The 25,108-nt window shown below is 46.0% G+C and overlaps 1 protein-coding gene and 1 long non-coding RNA gene across 2 annotated transcripts in view; one reads left to right on the forward strand and one right to left on the reverse strand.

Moving 5' to 3' along the window:
- FAM163A (family with sequence similarity 163 member A) overlaps window positions 1-25,108 on the forward strand; it is a 118,023-nt gene that overhangs the window by 35,500 nt on the left and 57,415 nt on the right. The window lies entirely within an intron of this gene.
- The window catches only part of LOC128415275 (uncharacterized), a 37,461-nt gene continuing 13,377 nt past the window's right edge, over window positions 1,025-25,108 (reverse strand). The window contains exon 2 of the long non-coding RNA XR_008330905.1: window positions 1,025-1,184. This is a non-coding gene — a long non-coding RNA (uncharacterized LOC128415275). The remainder of the gene's footprint in view (window positions 1,185-25,108) is intronic.

Genomic DNA, 25,108 nt, shown 5'->3' on the forward strand with positions numbered 1-25,108 from the left:
AATGGTTCAATTAGGCACAAAAGCATATCGGTTACATTTCCCATACTTAGACCAACAGTGATACATGTCCAACAACATAGTCCTTTAAATAAGTTGGGCACTTGGAAACTCTGCCAGACCGCCGGGGACTGGTAGCCAAGTCCGGGGGGCCACACAATTCTTGCTGAGGCTGTGGTGCGACCCTAGGTGGCGTTGAAACCAAATCCCCTGGATCCGCTGCTGTGGGTGGAGCCTCCGCAAGTGGAGTGGTCTGAGTCTGCGGTAAGTCTGGCAGACCCTCTGAAGCGGCTTGGTTCGGCTCCATGCTGGCAGTTTGCGAGGGAGGTGTAGGTGGAGCCTCGCCATCTGTAAGTGTCTCTTCTGGAGCCACAAGCGCAGTTGGGGGCACCACGGTAGTGTCCAAGTCCCCAACCCTGCGCCTAAGCTGGTCTATGTGCCGGCGCCACAAGCGTCCGTCTTCGAGTGCCACCTGGTACGAGCGAGGTCCAGTGACTCCCTCTCTGCCTGGTTCCGGTGGTAAAACGCATGGCGGGCAGCAATCTTGGACGGCTTTGGTGCGTAGTGGTTGCGGAGCTTCTCTTGGATCGTGTCCCATGGTGTTGCCTGGACTGCTTCAGGCGCAACCAATGTTCGGGCCGTCTCAAACACCTCAGGCCCACAGAGGCTGAGGAATAGGCCCTGCTTCCGTTCCTCTGATACTGCTGTCAGCTCGTTGGCTTGGAGGTAGCAGTCGAACCGAGCGAGGTAGGAGTCCCATGATTCAGAGGCTGGCGCAAACGGCGGTAGAGGCACAAGTGAAGCCATGATTCCGATGCCGGAGAGAAGGGCGATGGATGGAACACAGTGCTCTAGCCAGAACAGTCAGCTCTGAATTGGTTCTGTCCAGTGATTTCGCTCAGTGATTTCGCTCTGTGATTCAGCTCAGTTCAGAGGATGGCCGCATCTGGCTGTGCTCTGATGTCCACCGATCCCACCTTCGTCGCCAGTGTTGAATAGTGGGTAGACATGGCAGACGACACAGCGATTTCTCCAAGCAGCTCTTTATTTTGTAAGCTGGAACAGAAACTGAACAGCAAACAGCTCAGCCGGCCTGCTTTTATAGGCAGCCAGCTTTCAACATTGTAGCAACAACAACCCAGGGTTTCCCGCCTAAAATAACTGACGTGGACCTGAGTGAAAACTATCTACAGTATCCCCCTGCTGGCCCAGGGTGAGAACTTCAGTACATAACAACAGCAGCCATCAAAATTGACTTCACTGGTTTTTATGAACGTTCCCTCTGGTAGGTTTTTGTGTTGAGATGACAAGTTGCGGATGAATGAAAGCAACTCTTTGAGATCTGTTTAGGGCTCAGGCCGTAGGGCATGCTTGGGTGCTTGAACTTGTTCTGAACTTGCTGTGCTCTGCTCTTGTCAAGATGCCTGGAGCCCTCAATGTGTTAAACGAATTGTGGCCTCGAAGCTACAAAACCAAACAAAAACACCCACACAACAATGAACCCTAGGTCCTGTCAGCATTTAAATAGCCGTTTCCTGCTAGTTCCCCCTCAGGCTGCACATCTGTGAGTCTGGCAATGCCTCTCCTCAGAGATTCCCGCCATATTGTCTCCTTGGAACTCTTTGTACCTGTCACAGAAAACATGTCTTTAAAAAGCCTAGGATGGAGCAGTCTAGTGGAAAATGAAACAGCACACCTCCCCTCAGCCCAGGGATCCAAGAATTGTTTTGTGTGGCTTCCTGACAGCCTCACTGGCCTGGAGGTGACTTCACTAAAAAAATAAAAATAAAAATGGCTTCCCTTTTGAGGGCTTCAATTATAGGCCTAAATAAAGGTTGTGGTACTGGTCACTTCTTTCCAAGCTCCCTCGAGATTACAGATGAAAGGCGCTGTATAACTTCTCAGAGGTAAAGGTACCCCTGCCCGTACGGGCCAGTCGTGTCCGACTCTAGGGTTGTGAGCTCATCTCGCTCTAGAGGCCGGGAGCCGGCGCTGTCCGAAGACACTTCCGGGTCACGTGGCCAGCGTGACGAAGCTGCACTGGCGAGCCAGCACCAGCGCCGTGCATGGAAACGCCGTTTACCTTCCTGCCAAGTAAGCGGTCCCTATTTATCTACTTGCACTTAGGGGTGCTTTCGAACTGCTAGGTGGGCAGGAGCTGGGACCGAACGGCGGGAGCTCACCCCGCCGCGAGGATTCGAACCGCCGACCTTATGATCAGCAAGTCCTAGGCGCTGAGGTTTTACCCACAGCGCCACCCGCGTCCCTTTAACTTGTCAGAACTGGATGTCAAAGGAAGCTGCAAACACACAAGATTTAGTACAGTCTGTTTCCATTTTCTGTTGTCAGTTTCTCATTTTCAATTATCTGGGAAATGGGAATAAATTAGCAGCCCCTGGGAATTTAGAACATCCACAGCAAGGGGGGGAGAGAGAACAGCCTTGGGAGAAGTCATCACCTCAGCGCTTCCTCAATAGCTCATTTTATTCTCCCTCTGCTATACATCTCCAGATGTGTGTTTACTATTTGCTTTAATTTTGTCTGCCATAGTGCATAGGACCAGCAGCTTTTCCTCACTGGTGCTTTTTCCAGTATTGTTTATACTGTTTAACTGCCATAGTGTTTGATAGTTTTAATTGTGAATTGTCTTGATGGACTTCGGTTAAGCTGAAAAGTGCAGAATAAATAGATTTAAAAGACCTAAAATTCTAAGTTGTTGGGAATTCCCAGAAGAGAGCCTTTTGACAGGGAGACCATTGCTTTCTATGTGGGAAGAACACCTTTACCTCAGCAAAAACATGGATTTCTAAAAATGTGATTACTGCTATAACAGTGTTATAAGGCAAACATGAGTTTGGAATTCCTCTTTTTTGAGGTGGGGGAAGTTCTGGCTGGTATTTGATTATGAGAATTAAGCCAACTGTGTGATATTACAACAGCATTTTTCATTTTTCTGTTTTCTCTCTTTTTTTAAAAAGTGTTACCTTGCTTAAGTGTTATAACAATCAATACATCTATCTTTCTGGGGAAAATATTTGTAGGGATGGTGTTTGGGGAGCAGCCCAAAGCTTGCTAAATTGTAAACCCTTGTTTAATTCCTACACTGAAGGTCCTTGTTTAATCCGCAAAATTCTTCAGGATGAACAGATGTCTTTTCTGTGCTAGGCAAACTGGAATCGATTATGCACCTTAAAGTCCACAGTATCTTCTCCTGGAGAACACATTCTTGGAATCCACCATGACTTTAAAAATGTGTCTGAGCACCAGCTGAAATATAAATAGCAGAGGAAAAGCTGAGGGGAGAATTATAATACATCAACGCTGACATTAAGAACAGAAGGTTTAGCATCCAAGAGAGGCATTAATGACCCCCCCTCCCAATGTTAGGACTTCATGGGCATCCATTTAAAGCTTTCTGGAAGAAATCACCTCTGTTTGTCCTTACGAAGTAGATTCATGCACTGGATTACGGCCAAAGCTAAGAGAAGGATGCCAAATGGTTCCTTGAGGTCTCCCAACTGGGCATAAGGTTAGCAAAGGCACCATTCCACTAATGGAGATGAGGATGTAACCATTTTAGAGAGAGGGGAGCTATTCTGTAAGTACCCTCAAAGCAACCAGTCTTGGGTAGGAGATGGTAAAACATGGACTTCAGCCGTACCTGATATGCCTTTGTTTATAGGACACCAAACTAGTGTAGGATTATTGGCGATATAGAAGTTAAAAGGCCCTTCTTAATGACAGTCATTCAAACTGTTTCACATACTGCAATATCATCCTATTGTACCAACACAGCCTTGTAGGGTGGATCAGTATTATTATCTTCCGTGCTCCAGATACAGAGGCAAGACTAGGAGGGTACGACTTTACTCAGGTCGCCAAGTGAGTTCACAGCAGAGGCAAAATTTCAGCTGTGGTCTCCAAGACCCTGTGCTATATCGGCAATGTGTGATTTCATCTCGAATTTAGCAACCAAATCGCAAGCTTCCCCTTCTTTCTTTTCAAATGTAGGGCTTGGAATGGGAGGCCGCGAGGCAGCAGCAGCAGCAGCTTTTACCACCTGTTTTTCACAGAGTCCTTCTGATCACCACCCCTTCCTTGCCTTCTGTAACAAATAGGACTTTGAGTGTGCCGTACGGCAAGTTTAGGGAACGGGATGGACAGAAAGACTAGGAGGGTTGGAAGAGAATCGGCGCAACCCCCCCCCCCGCAGCTGCCTCTTCTCCAAATTTAGCAGCTTGTTTTAAAAGGCAAGGGTGGCACTGTAGGTTAAACCACAGAGCCTAGGACTTGCCGATCAGAAGGTCGATGGTTCGAATCCCCATGACGGGGTGAGCTCCTGTTGCTCGGTCCCTGCTCCTGCCAACCTAGCAGTTCGAAAGCACCTCAAAGTGCAAGTAGATAAATAGGTACCGCTCTGGCGGGATGGTAAACGGCATTTCCGTGTGCTGCTCTGGTTCGCCAGAAGCGGCTTAGTCATGCTGGCCACATGACCCGGAAGCTGTACGCCGGCTCCCTCGGCCAATAAAGCGAGATGAGCGCCGCAACCCCAGAGTTGGTCACGACTGGACCTAATGGTCAGGGGTCCCTTTACCTTTACCTTTAAAGGGCAGCGAGTGAGATGGCGTACTAGAGCCTGTACTTCAGTCATAAGAACTGGCAAGTCCTGGGAACTGCGAAACGAGCAGCCTTCCAGGTGCATTGAAAGGCCATCAAGAGGGAGAGTGGGGGCAAGTCAGATGGGAAGTTCATGCATGGGAGACTTGATGAATTCCCTTCTCCTTGCTGTGTGGAGCATGAAGAAGTTGCCTTGGAGCGATGGAGCAGGGACAGCAGCATGTGGCCTGGCAAGCTTTTCTTCCGTGCTGCCTTGTGAGCCGATGACTTTTACAAGTGAGAACTGGGCCTCCGGTTCTGACATTTGCTACAAGCAGGAGAAACTGAGTGGGGAAGAGAGAGAGAGAGAGAGACAGATATCCATCGAACAAATGCCTCTGAGTTTATATATATATAACTATATGCGCAGCTGCCCTCATGTTAAACTTTTCCCTGACAGATTGAATTCTCATCTGGACACCATAATGCATTTCCTGTCCATCATGAAAAGACCGAGAGTTTGGAAGTGGGAGGGAAGAAGTATCTGTAAGGAAGAATAATAAGCTTTATTGAGGGAAATCTGATTATTCATTTCAGAGAAATGTTGTGCAGAGAGTTGCAGCTGTGCCTGTTTACTAGGGATGAACAGACAACCCCCTTTTCCTGGTATCTATTCCTTATAAATCTTTGCATCTACTGGATATTTTGAAGAGCTTTTTTCAGACGCCTTATTACTTTTTGTTTGTGTGAGTGGTTTAAGTGGCCATGCCTCAGGTTTAGCTCCCGTGCCATAAAGGTATTTCTGTGTTTCCTCCAACAAGAGCAAATAGCACATAGATGGGGGGGAAAAAGGGTTTGAAAAATAAGGTAATGTTACAAGCTGTAATGCTTTAAATGAAGGATTTGCTGAACAAATAATCTTAATTGGGATACAAGAAGAAGTACGAGGAGGTCTGAGAAATGTGTTATTTAAAAGTACGGTTTATGAAATTTATGCTTTTGCTTAATGTTTCTGTTTGTTTTGTTTGTTTGTTTGCTTAAAAAATTGGAAAACTTAGTAAATATTCTTTAAAAAAACACAAAACAAAAAAAAACAAGAGCAAATAGCAGTGGGGGGGGGGAGTAAATAGCAGTCATGGGTGGGGCTTGGCTGGGGAATCTTCACCCAAAGGGATCATAACATGTAAAAAAATGGTGTGAGGGTGGGTTACAGACCCAGTCTAGGGCTTTGAGGGGATGATTTGAACATGCATGTTCAACAGTTGATAACTGCAGCAATAGATGGTGTTTTGAATATGGCAATGAACCCTCGCAGACCATATATTCAACTTTCATATACAGTGGTACCTCGGGTTACATACGCTTCAGGTTACAGATTCCGCTAACCCAGAAATAGTACCTCCGGTTAAGAACTTTGCTTCAGGATGAGAACAGAAATCGGGCTCTGGCAGCGCGGCGGCAGCAGAAGGCCCCATTAGCTAAAGTGGTGGTTCAGGTTAAGAACAGTTTCAGGTTAAAAACGGACCTCCGGAACGAATTAAGTACTTAACCCGAGGTACCACTGTAGCCACAAATGACCTATTCAGACAGTCTAAATCATGGGTAGGCAAACTAAGGCCCGGGGGCCGGATCCGGCCCAAACACCTTCTAAATCTGGCCTGTGTTCGGTCCGAGAATCAACATGTTTTTACATGAGTAGAATGTGTCCTTTTATTTAAAACGCATCTCTGGGTTATTTGTGGGGCATAGGGATTCATTATTATTTTTTCAAAACGTAGTCTGGCCCCCAACAAGGTCTAAGGGATTGTGGACCGGCCCCCCTGCTGAAAAAGTTTTCTGACCCCTGGTCTAAATCCCTCAGACACAGATCTGCCTCCTGTCTCCCTCTGCCTCCATGAATTGGAGGACACCTTCTGCAGCAAGGAAGCATTTTGTACTTATATAGGTTCCCCATGTGGTGTGCAATCCTGATTCAGAAATCATCTGTCTAATGCTGTGCTTTCAAACTTGGGTACCCAGCTGTTATTAGACTACAACTCCCATCACCCCTAGCTAGCAGGACCAGTGATCAAGGATGTTGGGATTTGTAGTTCAACAAAAGCTGGGGACCCAAGTTTGAGAAACACTGCACTCATCCTGCTCCCCACAGGGCCAGCATCATCATCATCATCATCATCATCATCATCATCATCATCTGTCCTGGAGTGTCAACACAAGGGGCTTGTGAAGAAGGCGCAGCAGAGACTGTACTTTTTGAGAATTCTAAGGAAAAACCATCTTCCGCAGAAACTGCTGCTTGCCTTCTATCACTGTGCCATTGAGAGCGTGCTCACTTAGGGCTTATGTGTGTGGTACGGAAGCTGTACTACCCAGGACAGGATGGGGTTGTGCAGAGTTGTTAAGGCAGCAGAGAGCATTGTTGGCTGCCCACTCTCCACCTTAGAGCAGATTTATGCCACAAGGTGCCATAGGAAGGCACTGGACATAGTAAAAGGTCCATCGCATCCTGGTCACTGTCTCTTCGAGCTCCTGCCGTCGGGACGGAGATACAGGATGATGAAGACAAGAACGAGCTGTCTTAAGAACAGCTTCTTCTCCAGAGCGATCTCGGCCCTGAATGGGAAGCCTGGACTTTGAAAGTCATCTAATCTTCCTTGCTGTACTATACTGTATTGTTTTAATTAGTGTGTTTATGGAGCAGTCAAGTAATTTCGTTGTCCCCGAGAGGGGGCAATGACAATAAAGATCTAATAATAATAATAATAATAATAATAATAATAATAATAATAATAATAATTTATTTATACCCCGCCCATATGGCTGGGTTTCCCCAGCAACTCTGGGCGGCTCCCAACCGAATATTAAAAACACAATACAGAATCAAACATTAAAAACTTCCCTTCAGATGTTTTCTAAAAATCAGAAAGTTGCTTATTTCCTTGACATCTGACGGGAGGGCGTTCCACAGGGCGGGCGCCACCACCAAGAAGGCCCTCTGCCTGGTTCCCTGTAACCTCACTTCTCGCAGTGAGGGAACTGCCAGAAGGCCCTTGGAGCTGGATATCAGTGTCCGGGCTGAACGATGGGGGTGGAGATGCTCCTTCGGGTACACATTAGAAAGAGTGGGGCAACAATCTCAGGTAGCAGATGTTTACAGGGGGCATGTAGCACCTGCAGCTTTGGTTGCCCCCTACTGTAAAGGTAAAGGTAAAGGGACCCCTGACCATTAGGTCCGGTTGTGGCCGACTCTAGGGTTGCGGCGCTCATCTCACTTTACTGGCCGAGGGAGCCGGCGTACAGCTTCCGGGTCATGGGGCCAGCATGACTAAGCCGCTTCTGGCGAACCAGAGCAGTGCACAGAAATGCCGTTTACCTTCCCGCCGGAGTGGTACCTATTTATCTACTTGCACTGTGTGCTTTCGAACTGCTAGGTTGGCAGGAGCAGGGACCGAGCAACAGGAGCTCACCCCGTCGCGGGGATTCGAACCACCGACCTTCTGATCGGCAAGTCCTAGGCTCTGTGGTTTAACCCACCACGCCACCCGCGTCCTACCCCCCTGCTGTACCCTTTGGTCAAAGAACTGAGTTCTCTGTGCCATTACATACAGCCTGCAGTGCACCCGAATAACTAGCTCACTGCCCTCAGTTGCGCTGCCATCCAGTTTTCCTTCTTGCCAGTACTGAAATCAGATTCTGCTGCCAGTCCATTTGGCTTCTATACATGGAATGGTGGGCAAAGCCTCTTATCCTTTGCCTCAAGCAGCAAAATGTCTTGGGCTGGTCCTGACTGTCATCGCATGAAGGATTTAAAACAACATGCAGTCCTTACAATTCATTCACAGAATCAAATATCGGGTGATAAGATATAATGTGGTAAGAAATCGAGCGAAGAGCATTTTGCATGTGCACCAGCCCTGAGAATCTTGGCCTACCATACCATGGCAGGGGCCGCCTGGCTAATATCACATAGCGGCCTAAGTGCCAAAATAATCTCAGTCTCATTTAAGTCATCCAGATCAGGGAGGGCTTAGACCTTTCCCTACTGTTTGTCAATGCAATCCGTTTTGAAAAGGTAGCCCCTCTTGCTATTTTTTCCAATTAGGCCTTTTAGAAGATTCTGGTAAGGCTGAAAGTGGTTTAATTTGACAGACAGACACTTCATTGAATTAAGAAAACACAATGGAGAGTGAAGCTGGAGCTGGGCAGAATGCAGACCTGTGGAAGAACAGAGGGGAGGGAGGTTTGGATGACGTGGGCTCGACTGTTCATCTAATATTCTTTATTACTGCCAATTTGCAATAAAAAGAGGTTAGTAGAGTTGGAAAACAAACAGCTCTCAGCGTTGTTTGCCAGCTGCAGTCCTTCAGTTTTGCCTCTGAAATGAGAGATCTCTGCCTCTGGGGAAATAAAACCTGTTTGCTTTCCGGAGTGGTCTTCATATGGAAGCAAGGGTGGATCAACTGTCCCAGCCAAATCCAAGATCCCCAAATGGAGGGAAAGTGTCCAGGTTCCCAGCACTGGGAAGACTAAATATTATTGGAATCTTGGGCAATGTGAGCAGCAGAATGCATTTTTGTCACAATTCATCAGCGACCCCAGGCAGCAGCATTCACAAACCTGGTGCGCTCCAGTTTGTTGTTGGACTACAATATTATTATTATTATTATTATTATTATTATTATTATTATTATTATTTGTATAACTGTGTTGGCTGGGGCTGTTGGGAATTGTAGTTCAACAGCATCTGGAGGGCTCCAGGGTTATGAAGGCTGCCATGTAGTTTTCCTTCAGAAGTTCAGGTCTTTTGTTACAGCCCTGAGCCACATAATCCACTGGGAAGTTCTTCTGTGGTTAAGATGCATCAGTAGCAGCACGAGAGAGAGAGAGAGAGAGAGAGAGAGAGAGAGAGAGAGAGAGAGAGAGAGAGAGAAAGAAAGAAAGAAAGGGAAGGGGTGCAGGGACAAGCTTTCTTCTCTCTCTCTCTCTCTCTCTCTTTTGCAATTCATCTTTATTGGTTTTTAACAAGATAAATGCTTTCTAAACATAAAATCACAGTATAACGTTTCCGTTTCTTGTTGATGTACATGTATTTCTAAATCATAATAAAGAAAAACAAAGACATATTCTTAATCATTCGACTCCTTAATATTCTAATTTCTTCTGACTTCTCTCCCCTTCTGACTTGGATCCTTTAGAGTTCTTGGCTGAATGCATATCATAATAGATATAGTTTATGGGCAACCAATTTTTTGCTACTTTTTGATGTTTCTCATTACAAGAGTTAGTCTAAACCAGTCAAAAAATTTAATTTTCCGCAGTGGTCTTTCAGGTATTGTTTAAATATATTCCAATCTTTACTAAATTTCTGTTTCACTTGATCTCTTATCTATCCTGTCAGTGTATCCATTCAAGCTTTGTTTTCACAGCACTTTACAAGGCATTAGAAGCAGAATACATTTCCGTTTGAGGAGTCCCTCCCTGCAGTCTTGCAATCTAATAGTCAACAATAAAATAACTCAATGTGCCGCAAGAGCCACAGCAAAAACAACCAAGCCTACATGTAGCACGTCTGACTGAAACAGTTGTGTTTTTCTTCCCTGATTACTTCTGCCATCTGCTTCCTCAGTTGCTTCCCATGTTAATTTTTCGATTGTAAGCTCCTCGGGGCATGAATCTGCAAAGCACCAATTGTGCTATATAAATAATTAGGTACCTGGGGCAGCATTTAACTCATGAGTCCTGAAGGAAGAAGCCATGTACAAGGACTTCCATTTGCTTCTTCAGACCCAAAAACCTCCACCCTAAATAAATTCACACATGACTCAAATATTGGTTGTGGTTTTTGGCAGAATTTAGGCCACAACTTTATTGATTACAGAAAGTGACTGGTTGCATAGGCTCTGGTTCGACTAGCTCCCTGCCATGCAGGTAGCGCTGACCCAGGGTTCCAGCATAGTTCAGCCAAGGGTGAACACCTGGATAAGCGGAAAGCCGGGAATGGGCTAACTCCGCCACCCAACTGTCCCCCTGGACTCAGGCACAGGCACAACCCCCTCTCAGGGGTTGACCAAACCACTGAGTCCCTGGATTCCTTTAATGGATGTGGTGGGAGTTTCCCAATTTAAGTTTCCAATTTAAGCACCAATTACTAATGTGAGAGTCCCACATTATGGTGGATTCATGGATGGTGGTTGTTTTTCAGATTGAATAACATGAATTTCTGAGGTGGGAGAAATATAGATGAGCGGTCTAAGAAAGGGAAGAAGGAAATGTACAGAGGAAAATAGGGAGGGAGTAAAATTATAAAAAGAACCAAGATGAAAACAGACATGACACAGCTAAGAATAAAGGGAAATGAAATAAGGCATTGGCAGCTAGAATATAGTAGAAAAGGTGTTTGAGTTCAAAGAGCAGCAATTGCTTAAAGTTAGAAAGATTGTAGGAGCTTAAGGAGAAAAGAAAGGCAACGACTGCAAAAACAAATTTTGTGAGGGGGAGAAAAGACTGTTGACGGCAGCGACTATGTTGAAGAAACGGAACAACTAGCAATTTAGGAAGTTAATAGAATAAACTCAGTGAAAGGAGGGAAGAAAACCTGTAACGAAAAGCTTAAAGGGTGTTTACGTTTCTGAAAAGTGACTCACATAGAACGGAGACATTGAGAAAGGGGAAAACAATGCTTGTAGATTACCAGATACTAATAATAAACCAATGAAGTTGGGGGAGGATTATGAATGTTTCTAAAACAGGCTACAAAATTGTAAATATATAATCAGAATGTGGCAGAAGTTCTACGATGCACGTAGCCCCAGAACGGCTGTCGTGCGGAACATCTGTAGCAATGAGCCTCAATGTGCAGCCCCCACAACACTTTTTGCCACAGTTGCCCCGTTCATGATGTGAGTACTGCCTGAAAAGAGCTCACCTGGAAACCAGAATTATAAAGAACACAGCAAAGGGCTCAGTTTTGTTGTTTAGTCATTTGGTCGTGTCCAACTCTTCGTGACCCCATGGACCAGAGCACGCCAGGCACTCCTGTCTTCCACTGCCTCCCGCAGTTTGGTCAAACTCATGCTGGTAGCTTCAAGAACACTGTCCAACCACCTCGTCCTCTGTCATCCCCTTCTCCTTGTGCCCTCAATCTTCTGAGTCTTTTCCAGAGAGTCTTCTCTTCTCATGAGGTAGCCAAAGTATTGGAGCCTCAGCTTCACGATCTGTCCTTCCAGTGAGCACTCAGGGCTGATTTCCTTCAGAATGGATAGGTCTGATCTTCTTGCAGTCCATGGGACTCTCAAGAGTCTCCTCCAGCACCATAATTCAAAAGCATCAATTCTTCGGTCTGTGAAAACTCATAGAACAAGTAGAATGTAGAAGCATTGTAAAAAAAAATGTCAGATTGACTGCAGACATGAGAACAGCAAAGGGAAAATAGCTTAACATAAATGCATTCGTTAAGAAAAAAATAAGCTGCAAAGATGTAGAAAATGGCAGTGTGGCAAAGTTTAATGAAAATGTTGCTAGTGTACAAATAGATGACTTTACTTGCTGAAAATCCCAGCGCCCATCACAGTGCCAGAGAAGCCATCAGGAGCCCTGCTGGATGAGGCCAGAGGCCCCTTCTAAGCCAACATCCTGTTCCCACAGTGGCCAGTGGGAAGCCTGCAAGTGGAACTGAGTACAACAGCACCTTCTCCATCTGTGATTCCCGGCAACCAGTCTTGAATGCCATCCTGCCTCAACGTCAGGGACTGGTTGGACACAGAGGAATGGTGGGAGGAAGCTGCTTGGGAAACCCCAGGGGAAGACGGCTCAGAGCCCATGGACTGGTGGAGAGACAATGAAGAGGGAGAAGGCATCCATTGGAAGCTGGAGAGGCAACAGGGCTTATTGAGCTGGGAGAGTCTGTAGCAGAGAGAAGTCCAGAATTAGAGGCAGAAGCTGGAGGAGGAGAGTGGGAAGAGGGAGACCAAGAGGCAGAGATGGGTCAACCTTGTGAAGAATCATGGGCGTCTCCGCTTCCTGTGTGACAAGCTCCCCACCCCACTTGTCTCCCAGAACCAGAAGGGGCGTGAAAAGGGTGGAGGAGAGGTTAACTGCATGCACCCGCAGTCTCCAATTGCTTGGGAGAAAACCCTGAAGAGGAAGGGAGGGGCAGCTGGGGGAAAGCAGGGACCTTCAGCCTTAGCAGCTGCTTCATGGAGACAAGACCTACCAGAGATGTGTTGCAGTGTTCATCCTTTTTTTGCTAACAAAGAGTTAGTTTCGACTTGCTCAGTGTGATTTACTGCTGGCTCATTCCTGTCACTCCACTACTAGAGTTAGTACAGCCATCATGGCTATTAACTATTGGTAGCCTTATTCTCCTGAGACATGGGTGGCGCTGTGGGTTAAACCACAGAGCCTAGGACTTGCCAATCAGAAGCTCAGCGGTTCGAATCCCCGCGACGGGGTGAGCTCCCGTTGCTCGGTCCCTGCTCCTGCCAACCTAGCAGTTCGAAAGCACGTCAAAGTGCAAGTAGATAAATAGGTGGGAAGGTAAACGGCGTTTCCGTGCGCTGCTCTGGTTCGCCAGAAGCGGCTTAGTCATGCTGGCCACATGACCCAGAAGCTGTACGCCGGCTCCCTCAGCCAGTAAAGCGAGATGAGCGCCGCAACCCCAGAGTCGGTCACGACTGGATCTAACGGTTAGGGGTCCCTTACCTTTAAACGCCCCATCTAGTTTTGCCTGCACATATCCCAGTCCTATTACAGGCCATAAACCACAGAGCCTAGGACTTGCCAATCAGAAGGTCGCCGGTTCGACTCCCTGCGGCGGGGTGAGCTCCCGTTGCTCGGTCCCTGCTCCTGCCAACCTAGCAGTTCAAAAGCACGTCAAAGTGCAAGTAGATAAATAGGTACCACTCCAGCAGGAAGGTAAACGGCGTTTCTGTGCGCTGCTCTGGTTCGCCAGAAGCGGCTTAGTCATGCTGGCCACATGACCCGGAAGCTGTACGCCGGCTCCCTCGGCCAATAAAGCGAAATGAGTGCCGCAACCCCAGAGTCGGGCACGACTGGACCTAATGGTCAGGGGTCCCTTTACTAGCCTTGTTCTCCATGAATAACCCCCCTTTGAAAGCCATCCTGGTTGGTGGCCATCACTATAAGAACATAAAAATGTACCCCAGGTGAGAGCTGGGGTGGGTCTTGTGTCTGAAATGTTTATGCTGTAAGTTTCTCTCAGTCTGATGTCCTTTGACATTGATTGGCACAAGATCTACAGTGGTACCTCAGGTTAAGTACTTAATTTGTTCTGGAGGTCTGTTCTTAACCTGAAACTGTTCTTAACCTGAAGCACCACTTTCACTAATGGGGCCTCCTGCTGCTGCCGTGCCACCGGAGCACGATTTCTGTTCTTATCCTGAAGCAAAGTTCTTAACCTGAAGCACTATTTCTGGGTTAGCGGAGTCTGTAACCTGAAGCGTATGTAACCTGAAGCGTATGTAACCCGAGGTACCACTGTATTGGCATTATTTTTGTTGTTGTTATCATATAGCTGTCTGTGTGTGGAGTGTCTTTGTGCTTTCGAAATGTGTCTGGAACGTGTTGTTTTTGACAAGACTGGGGGTGCCCTTTCTATCCCAGGGACTGTGGGCCAGCGAAGGTACAGCCTGGGAATGAGAGGATTATGTAAAAGGGGGGGGGGCTCAGCTGCTTGCACTGGATCCCTTTTCTTTTCTTCCCGCAAACACACTCTCTGGAGTGAAGTGGTAGACGGAGACTGACAATGAGGAGGAGCAAGAGGATTATATGATAGTGGGGAGTTCGAAACAAGGGATGCGGCTGCAAATCACCTTGGGACATATATGTGCTGGGCCCGGAGGTAACCCGTGAAACGTGGTCCAGGACCAGTCCAGAATCTGAAGGTTCTGCTAGGAGTCAGTCCGACAGGGCCAAGGCAGGACACCAGGCAAGGGCAGGTACAGGATCTCAGGCAGGATCTAGCATACAGCAATGTTGCTCCTGCAATCTGGGGCGGGGTCCGATGGCCTTTTATCTTTGTTGGGGTAGCGGCCGGTCCTGACGACTCACCTCCCTGTTTTGCCCAAAGGCGAGCACTCCTCCTGCGAGTACTCAGGTCTCTCCTTCTCTCAGACCTTAGTCTCTGCAGCTCGGAAGACATCGGTGGGTTACTAGACCCAGGGGCCACCTTAGCCTCTCCTGACCCAACCAGTAGTGGAGCAGCTGTAAGTGATGGCCCAGCTGAAGGCAACGAGGTAATCCCTGCATCTGGAGCCAGGGCAGGCTCAGGCCCCTGACTCGGCCCAGCTGGTGTTTGTTGCAGTGGAACCTGTGCAGACTGGGACTCTTCAGGATCAAGCCCCAGACTTGGTTCAGATGATGCCTGAGGCAAAGGATCCGGTGCGGACTGAGATTCCTCTGGTTCTGAGTCTGAGTCCCAGGCCATCACAATATATGTGGAAGGTGATTCACAAATCACCAAGGTTGTGTTCTACAGGGAGCAAGTTTCAGGTTTTCCTTTGTCAGTATCTGCAGCCACAGCAGGCACTGTAACCTTCCAATAGTTGGACTTCACCCCTGAAGGCGACATCCTCCATTGTCTTCTGAGTCAGATGCCAACCAATCTACAACAACAACAAAGCCCTGCTGGATAATAATAATAATAATAATAATAATAATAATAATAATAATATATTTATACCCTACCCATCTGGCTGGGCTTCCCCAGCCACTCTGGGCGGCTTCCAACAAAATATTAAAATACAATAGTCTATTAAATATTAAAAGCTTCCCTAAAGAGGGCTGCCTTCAGGTGTCTTCTCAAAGTCTGGTAGTTGTTCTTCTCTTTGACATCTGGTGAGAGGGCGTTCCACAGGGAGGGTGCCACTACTGAGAAGGCCCTCTGCCTGGTTCCCTGTAACTTGGCTTCTCGCAGTGAGGGAACCGCCAGAAGACCCTCGGCGCTGGACCTCCGTGTCCGGGCTGATCGATGGGGATGGAGATGCTCCTTCAGATATACAGTGGTACCTCGGGTTAAGTACTTAATTTGTTCCGGAGGTCCGTTCTTAACCTGAAAGTGTTCTTAACCTGAAGCACCACTTTAGCTAATGGGGCCTCCTGCTGCTGCCGCACCGCCGGAGCACGATTTCTGTTCTCATCCTGAAGGAAAGTTCTTAACCTGAGGTACTATTTCTGGGTTAGCAGAGTCTGTAACCTGAAGCGTATGTAACCTGAAGCGTATGTAACCTGAAGCGTATGTAACCCGAGTTACCACTGTACTGGACCGAGGCCGTTTAGGGCTTTAAAGGTCAGCACCAACACTTTGAATTGTGCTCGGAATCGTATTCCAGGCCCATCCATTCATACCAAAGACATATCTTTTTTGATATAGGCATTTTGATACATATTGTGACAATATTGAAAGTTTCAGGTGCACACAATGTGATGGTCATTGCAAAGCCTGCTGTCACAATGAAGGTCACTGCTGCAAGGTGGTTTTTTTACAAAATCTCTTAGCTGGCAAGCATTTTCTTTCGCAGCAATATATTAAGGCACAATTTGTTTTGTCCCTATGAGAGTCAATTTAAAAATTCCACCGAGATAGCGGATATTGTTTCGAATACTGTATATCATAACAGAACAAACCTATAGCCGGAGTGAAAAATCTCTGCCTGCCTAATCATATTTTTTTGATGGTGGGGAGATGGAATACAGCAAAAAAAAAAAAAAAACAAGTGCATGCAAAATACAGAAACAGTGAACTTTAAATTCACACTTGTAAAAATAATAGGTATCTTACATGTTTAGGTATTCTTGGTTGATTCAGGGGGTGGGGGCGGAATATGACTGCCAAGCAGTTATGTGAAATGACTGGACTGGTCATAACTTCGGATGGCTGGGGCAGGCCATTGGCTGCTTGCTGCTGCTGCCTGCAACCTTTATATAGCTTTCAAATCATCTAACATTTATTATCTCTATAATGTGACCTTATCACTTCCCCACAACCAACCCACAATACCAGACGTCTTTGCTGCACGCCCCCCCCCCTTCTGAAGTCACCTTGGCAAGGGCAGGAACATGAAAGAGTGAAAAATTCTATACCTGGGCAGCAGTGTCCATGGACACTAAGGATAATGGGAAGTGTAGTTCCTATTATTCCTTTTTTTACATTTTATTTATAGTTTTCAGTATTTATTAAAATCATCTCATTATCCCCAACTTCCCTTCCCTATCTTCTGTGGTTCATTAAAATACCCCCTATTTGACTGCATATCCAAAATGCTACTTCACTCTTTTATTTTCACCTTCAGTCTTATTTCATTTTATTAAACTTTCTCTGCTCTGATTATTCTAGTACTGCTAGTGTTTTAAGATGTTTACAATAATTCTTTTTTTAAAAATATATTTATTAAGATTTTTGAATTTAATACAATACAAAAAAAAAGTCAAAAAGAAAAAAAGAACAAAAAGCAGAAAAAATTAAAAACACATAAAGTTCACAAAATCTATTTTTCAATAACGTATTTCCCAGACCTCCTCATACCCCCCTTTCTTGTATTCCAATTCAAATTGTTAATTCAGCAAATCCTTATCCATAATTTTTAACCTATTTCTATGCTTAATTTAACATATTATTATTTCACTTTTTCTCTTTCATTCATTTCCTCTATTTATTTTTGCTAACCTTATTTTCCTTTAATTTAGTCCGTTTTAAAACAAACCAATTTTACCTTATCCAAACTTCAACATCAACACTTGTACCTCAATACACATTCTTAAAACATTCTTTCTAAAGTCGACCCAAATTCCCTTCCACGAATTTCCCAAATTTCATACACATTACCAAAACAAAATAAAAGTAAAAACACATTATAATTATGTACCCTTTGGATTCCCAAGCCCCACACCCCCCTTTCCCGGTTTCAGTCCCCCACAAATATCCACCAGTCTTAATCTAGTATTAGCCTGGAGACCTCACATCCGAGGCTCTTAATTCTCTCTCAATTCCTCTCTGCTGGTTTTTCTGATAGTCCTTAAAATTAAACACCAAATCTCGGAAAAGCTCTGGCCCTTCAGGATCCATATTTCTTCCAACCAGTCCTCCATACTTAAAGGTGGGGCCCAAATCTTGTTTCTTACTCCTTTCAAAACCAAATGTCCCCAAGGCTCCAACCTCCACCTTAAGCAAATTTGTAATCCTTAGGTCTTCAGATCTCCACATAAGGAAATCTCTCCTTTTTTCCATCTCCAATTCAGGCCAGATTTTCCACATCAAGTTCTTATTTTCCTTCATTGCCATCATGTCAAACCTCAAGTCCTCTTTCATCATCTGCAGAATTACAGTTCCTCCTTCCTTTTCTTCGGGGACAACATATGTCTCCTTCTCCAAGTTCTCAATGTTGTCAAGTTTCTCTTTCTGTTCAGTTGGATAAACTTCCTGATTCAAATCCTTATCAGGTTCCATGATATTGTTTACAGTTGAGTCCAGAGTTGTAACATTTATAGCCAAAACATCAATTTGGCCTTGTAACTTTCCCAAGAGAACAAAGACTCTGTCCAATTCAGCCTGAACTCTCCCTCCTCCAGCCATTCTTGTAATGTCCCAAAACCCCCTCTAGAGGGATTTTGGTTTCTTAATGTTCATTCCAGTTCAAATCCAAAAATCCAGTTAGTTTGTATCGGTTCTTCCTTGTTTTCAACAAATTGTAACAAAAATTGTAACAGATATAACCAGCAGAAGCAGCAGAGACAAAGTTCTCTTTTTCTGTCTTGACAGCTAATTTGACAGCTGTCAAGCTCTTTAGTACCTCATCAACAGGCTCTCTCGCGGAACACTCCCGGGTCCGGGAGGGTGACCCTTCAGCTCCCAAAATTAGCTCTTTTATCCTCCAGTAAGATTTCTTATACTGCCAAACCGTGAAATTAAAGTATTTTACCAAAGAAGGAAAAAATAGGTTCTCTCGACCTTAGTTAGCAGGTCTTTGCTTTAACTTGTTTACAAGACGAGGAGGCAGACTTCCTTTTTACACCTTCCCCGATCGTGCCTAATTCTTAAAAAAAAAAAAAATTTCCTTTACGATACCAATTTTCGTAGTACTCACAGGTTGTTACTTTTAGAGTCCAATTGTTCCAAAGAAGAAGTCAGCGCTCTCCGACCATGGCAATGCGGCTTCACTCTGCAGGAGAAGCAGTCGACTCTCAGCACCGCACCGCTCACCCCGTCCCCCGTTCCGAAGCCTTTAAAAAGGCTCCTTCGCAGGTCGGGGGGGCGCAAATGGTGCCCGCCGAGTCACCAGGTTCACAGGCTTCAGCGCCTGTGATTTCTGAGGGTCCCCGCGTCGCCGCAGCGGCAAGACCCGATCCTGCAGAGCCGATTCCCTCCGGAGCTCAGAGGGAATCCGCCATTAGTCGATGGCGCTAACCCGGAAGTCCAAGATGTTTACAATAATTCTTCATGTATTCCATAAATTTCACCCATTCTTTCTAAATAATCTCCTTCTCTTGGTCTCAAATTCTGCTTCTGAACTCAGCCAGTTCAGCGTATTCCCACAGTTTCACCTGTCATTCCGTTTTTGTCGGTGTTACTCCTTCCTTCCATTTCTGGGCATATAACATCCGTGCCGATGTCGTAGCACACATAAATAAGTTCTTTTGATCTTTTGGAATCTTCTCCCCCCTTATTCCTAAAAGAAAGGCTTCTGGCTTCTTCTTAAAAAATACTTTCATCCTTTTTTTTCATTTCATTATATATCATTTCCCAGAAGTCCTTTACTAATTTGCAAGTCCACCACATATGATTAAAAAGTTCCTCCTTTTTCTTTACATTTCCAACAAATATCTATTTAGCACTTACACATTTTCGCTACAGATAGGTAGCCGTGTTGGTCTGCCATAGTCAAAACAAAAAAAAAATTTTTTTTTCTTTCCAGTAGCACCTTAAAGATCAACTAAGTTAGTTCTTGGTATGAGCTTTCGTGTGCATGCACACTTCTTCAGATACACTGAAACAGAAGTTGCCAGATCCTTCTATATAGTGAGAAGGTGGGGAGGGGTATTCCTCAGAAGGGTGGTGGGAATGGGTGATTGGCAGATAGCTGTGATGAGCCTGTTGACGACTCTAACGACTGCAATAGGTCTTACAGGAAAAAGCAAGGGGTGAGAAGGTGAAAAATGGCTTTGTCATGTATAATGAGATAAGAATCCAATGTCTTTGTTCAGACCAGGTCTCTCCATGGTTCATGGAACATATATATATATATATATATAGATAGATAGATAGATAGATAGAACATTTTTGCTAGTTTACTAGGTGTTAAATACCACCGATACATCATTTTCATATAGTTCTCCTTTAGGCTGTGAATTTCAAATCTCTTTTCCACAGTCTTTCCCATAACAGCAATTCGATATTATGCCCAATATCTCTTGCCCAGTGTATCATCGCTGACTTTACCAGCTCATCTCTTGTTTCCCATTCTAATAGTATCTTATATACTTTAGAAATTTTCCTTTCTGTACTTCCTATCACTTCTCTTTCAAATTGTGAACACCATGGCAGAAATCCTATTCTTTTATCTGCTTTGAAAAGTTCATTAATTTAGTAATATTGGAGCCAGTGTATTACCACCTATTTCCTATGCTTCCTGGTTTTGTTGGTCACTTCTGTGTATGTTCTCAGCAGGATCCAGACCTCAACACTGAAGCCTTTCCTTAGGAAGTTTGAAGGCTGAAAAATCAAGTGCTGTTGGAAAGGCCCTGAGACAAATCTATTTCAAATTGTGTCTTTGATTCAGTGTGATCTAGGCAGGGTCTCAAAGAGATGAAATGGAGCCTGGGGTAAAACACAAGACTTGTTCACATGTTCCACAGAACTCAGGCTGAAAAACCTATGCCAAAAAAATGGGCAAAGTCATGCCAATGTGGCATTTTGGTCTGCCATCTTGATTCCAAATGGCACTTGGCATCCAACAGCTGCCTGCACTTCAGGAATCCTTGTGCTGAGTTTGAAGATGGTATCTCAAGAGGCAACCAAATCATGCCAAAAAAACAGGTGAAGTCAGCCAACCGGCAGCCAAACGCCAATGAAGACCTCCACTGTGGGAATCCTTGTGCCACGTTTGGTGGTGATATTTTGAGAGACAGCAGAACCCATGTCAAAAAACAGGTGAAGTCACACTGCACCCAAGTAGCATTTTGGTCTGCCATCTTGATTCAAAATAGCACCCAGTGTCCAAATGGCAAAGGAGTTTGCTGCCCTGCCTTGGGAACCCTTGTGCCAAATTTGGTGATTATATCAGTCAAATCTATGCCAAAAAAAGGTGAAGTCACACCAAAGTCATGTTTTGATCTTCCATCTTGGTTCAAAACAGTGCCTAGTGTCTAAATGGTGACTGAGCCTTGCACTCCCACCTCAGGAACCCTCATGCAGAATTTGGCGGTGATATCTCGAGAGGCAACCAAACCCATGCCAAAAAACAGGCAAAGTCATGCCAAAGCAACGTTTTGATCCACCATCTTGATTCAAAATGGTGACTGGCATCCAGATGTCAAAAAAATGTGCTTCCCCCACCTCAGGGATCCTCATGCTTGGTCTGGTGACAATATCCAGAGAGATACGCAAAGCCACAGAGAACAAAGAAAGAAACGGCCAAGCCGACAAACCACTTTCCGAAATATGTAGTAGATTTATTTATTTATTAAGAACATGGAATATTGAAATCATAAATATGTTATAGAGTTCAGTATGTAGCATTTAATTACGGCTATTTCATTGCTACTTATAATATCAATTATTATTTATTTCATTTATTAGTTTTTCTTACAAAAAAAGATTCAAAGCAACGGTAGAGAGAGGAAAAAGGACCATACGATCCAATTCAAGGAACTATAACATCAAAATCAATAATGGCAAACTAAAAGCAATCAGTAGTAAACAGCAAAAAGACTCTCTCCATCCTATAATACAAGATGACAATGAAAAATGCAAGTAAAAATAGCTGCAAAGACCACAGCAGCATTCTCACTCAAGTGCCTGGGAGAATAAGGAACTTCTTCACCTTGTGCCAAAAAGATGTCAAGGTCAAACCGGGGGGGGGGGGGATTCCACAAAGAGGAGGGGGCTGCTACTGAAAAAGCCTGTTCTGTTGTTACCACCCACCCAACTTCTCTTGAAAGGGCCATGTAGAAAAGGGTCTGACTGTGATCTCAGGGTCTGGGTAGGTCATAGCTGTCAACTTACAGATTTGAAAATAAGGAACCAGCAGCCTCAAAAATAAGGGATCAGCAGCCAAAATAATGGATTTTGGTCAACCAGCAGCCAAACGAAGCCTCAAGCGGTGGTTCCCACAGCGCAGCAACCCGGCAAAGGGGACGCAGCAAGGAAAACCACCATCACCTCTCTGCTGGGAAGCGCTGAGCAAAGGCGAGTCCCCAGGCAATGCAGCCGATTTGATCGGCACAAGGCATGCAAACTCCACCCCCTAGTCGTTCTTAGACTCCTTATTGGCTGAGCAATGCATCCAAGCAACACAGTTGGAGCCTCCCTCCTCCCTGGCCGGCAGTGAGGGAGGGAGAGGAGCTGCTTCCTTTGAAACCCGGGAAATTTAAGGGACATCATCAATAAGGGACAGCAGCAAGACACGGAGCTGGGATAAGGGACTTTCCCGCCAAATAAGGGACAGTTGACAGCTATGGGGTAGGTTCATAGCAGGGAAGGCAGTCTGCAGAACCGGTTTAAGGGAAGTGTGACTGGTTGCACTGGGCGCTAAGCCTTTGGGCCACCTCAGGAGAAGCTGCTGCTATGAATTAGAATGGAAGGCTGAATTTTGGCATCGATGAAGTTTTGAGACCCCAAGCTCTGCCACTGCGGTCTGTGAAGCACTGGGGTCCCAAGCCATGTAAAGATTTATATGGTTTATTATTGGGGGGAGATATTCAGGAGAGAAGGAAAATATCCTCTAAAGCAGGGGTCGGCAAACTAAGGTCCGTGGGCCGGATCAGGCCCAATTGCCTTCAGGATCTGGCCCGTGGATGGGCGTGGGAATTCTGTTTGTTCAGGCTGCACCATTCCATTTCCCCCCCTCTCCCTCACACACACCGCAACGGCGCCTCCTCCCTCCCTCCTCCTGGCTTCTCCCTGCCCTGCCTAGAGGAGGAAGGGGGCAGGGCTGAGCTGGCTGAACGCCATTTTACGCAGCCCCTCTCCAGAGCCAGCCCTTTCACACCGCTCATCTTCCCTCTGCCACCGCCCTGGTGCTCCTGTGGGCCAGAGAGCGGAGTGGATGATCTCGCTCTGCTTACCCACGAGAAGCAGCGGCAGTGGCAGTGGTGGTGGCAGCCCCAGGGAAGGTAATTGCAGCATCTGGGGCTGGGGCTGGGAGGTGGGGAGGAGGACTACCTGCCCCCCTCACCTCTTCTTCCAGCTCCCCCCCCCGCAAGTGCTCATTCTCCGGCCTGCCACAAGGTCTGAGGGACGATGAACCAGCCCACAGCTAAAAAAATTTGCCACCCCTGCTCTAAAGTGACCTGGACCCTATAACCCTTCTGGTTATGGCCTGTAATAAGACTGGGATATGTGCAGGCAAAACTAGATGGGGCGTTTAAAGGTAAGGGACCCCTAACCGTTAGATCCAGTCGTGACCGACTCTGGGGTTGCGGCGCTCATCTCGCTTTACTGGCCGAGGGAGCCGGCGTACAGCTTCTGGGTCATGTGGCCAGCATGACTAAGCTGCTTCTGGCGAACCAGAGCAGCGCACGGAAACGCTGTTTACCTTCCCACCTATTTATCTACTTGCACTTTGACATGCTTCCGAACTGCTAGGTTGGCAGGAGCAGGGACCGAGCAGCGGGAGCTCACCCCGTCGCGGGGATTCGAACCGCCAACCTTCTGATCGGCAAGTCCTAGGCTCTGTAGTTTAACCCACAGCGCCACCCGCGTCCCAGGATTGGGATACATGCAGGCAAAACTAGAAGGGGCATGGGAGACTTTCAAATAGGATCTCTATATGTATGGTGTTATGTACTGAGTTGAATAGGATCCAAAAGGGAGCAGTCTGATTGGTCCTAGAACAATAGGATTCAGAATGCAGCAGTCTGATTGGTCCACAGGAGCCACCCAATCCAGCTCCAGGTGGAAGGGAATCCGCAATCTGATTGGCTTACAGGAGAATCCCGAAATTAGCCAATCACGTGGGGCCCATTGTGTAAATAATGTATATAAGGCAGAAATTCTGGGGGGACTTCCATTCCTCCTCACCACTATGAGCTGAATAAAGAGCATTGAATCCACACTCGACTCCCAGTATATTTCATAGAGTATAAACAGCAACTGGGGCAGGGGCTACCGGTTCAGGCGGAGACCATGGTGCTACGGCAGCAAAGGAATAACCATTTCTCAACATTTCCTGGTTAAAATTGCTTCTCCCTTGAAACTACATCTCTGCCTGCAAGGCAAAACACACAGAGATATTAAGGCATCTCTCTATTTCACCTCCCCATCACTGTGAACTTAATCCATCCCACTCCTATCGCTTTAACGCTTGAAAATGAAAGAAAAAAGACAAGAAGCTCTGTTTTCAGGTCTCCCACACGTTGAGCCAAGTTCTTTGAATGGCAGGAAATGGAATGTTTAACACATAATGGTAAAACAGAGGTAGTTGCGTGTTTAGCAAGGAGCCTTTTGTTGCCCATATCTTTGAGCAAACAGGAGCAATTAATTCCATACTCATCCTTTTACCAAAAAGAACTGAAGAGAACAGGTGTTTATCAGCACTATGGAAGCCAAGAGCATGGAGCAATGGGTTCAACTCGTACCAAGACAGGTGCATGCTAGATATCCAGGAACGCTCCTTCATGGCTGAAAACAGTCATATTGTGGGAAGCGATAGCAGAATACTGCTTTCTATAGGGTTTTTGTTTTTTTTTAAGCAGTCCAAGCTACTCTGCTATTGCAGGAAGGATCAGGATGTCCAGAGGTCAATCATTTCTCCTAGCAATGGCCAGAATGTGATGTTACAGAGGAGTGCTAATAAATTTTAAAATGTCACTATTGTTGTCTGTTGCAACAAAGACAAGACGGATGGGGGAAGCTGGTAAGAGATGGCTTGAACCTGCCACTCCATGGAGAAGGGGAAGAGGCGACAAGAGCCTTTATGAAAGGTGACAGAAGTCGTGTGTGGCTGTAACTCAATTTGACCCAGCTTTTACAGACCAGGGACTGCTGCAGATAAAACTTTTTAAGTGTGTTGCAAAGTGCATTATGGAGGGACGCAGGTGGCGCTGATCAGGACTTGCTGATCAGAAGGTCGGCGGTTCGAATCCCTGCGATGGGGTGAGCTCCCGTTGCTCGGTCCCTGCTCCTGCCAACCTAGCAGTTCAAAAGCACATCAAAAGTGCAAGTAGATAAATAGGTACCGCTCTGGCAGGAAGGTAAACGGCGTTTCCGTGCGCTGCTCTGGTTCGCCAGAAGTGGCTTAGTCATGCTGGCCACATGACCCGGAAGCTGTACGCCGGCTCCCCC

This window comes from Podarcis raffonei, chromosome 6 (genome assembly GCF_027172205.1).
Source record: "Podarcis raffonei isolate rPodRaf1 chromosome 6, rPodRaf1.pri, whole genome shotgun sequence".
NCBI lineage: Eukaryota > Metazoa > Chordata > Lepidosauria > Squamata > Lacertidae > Podarcis > Podarcis raffonei.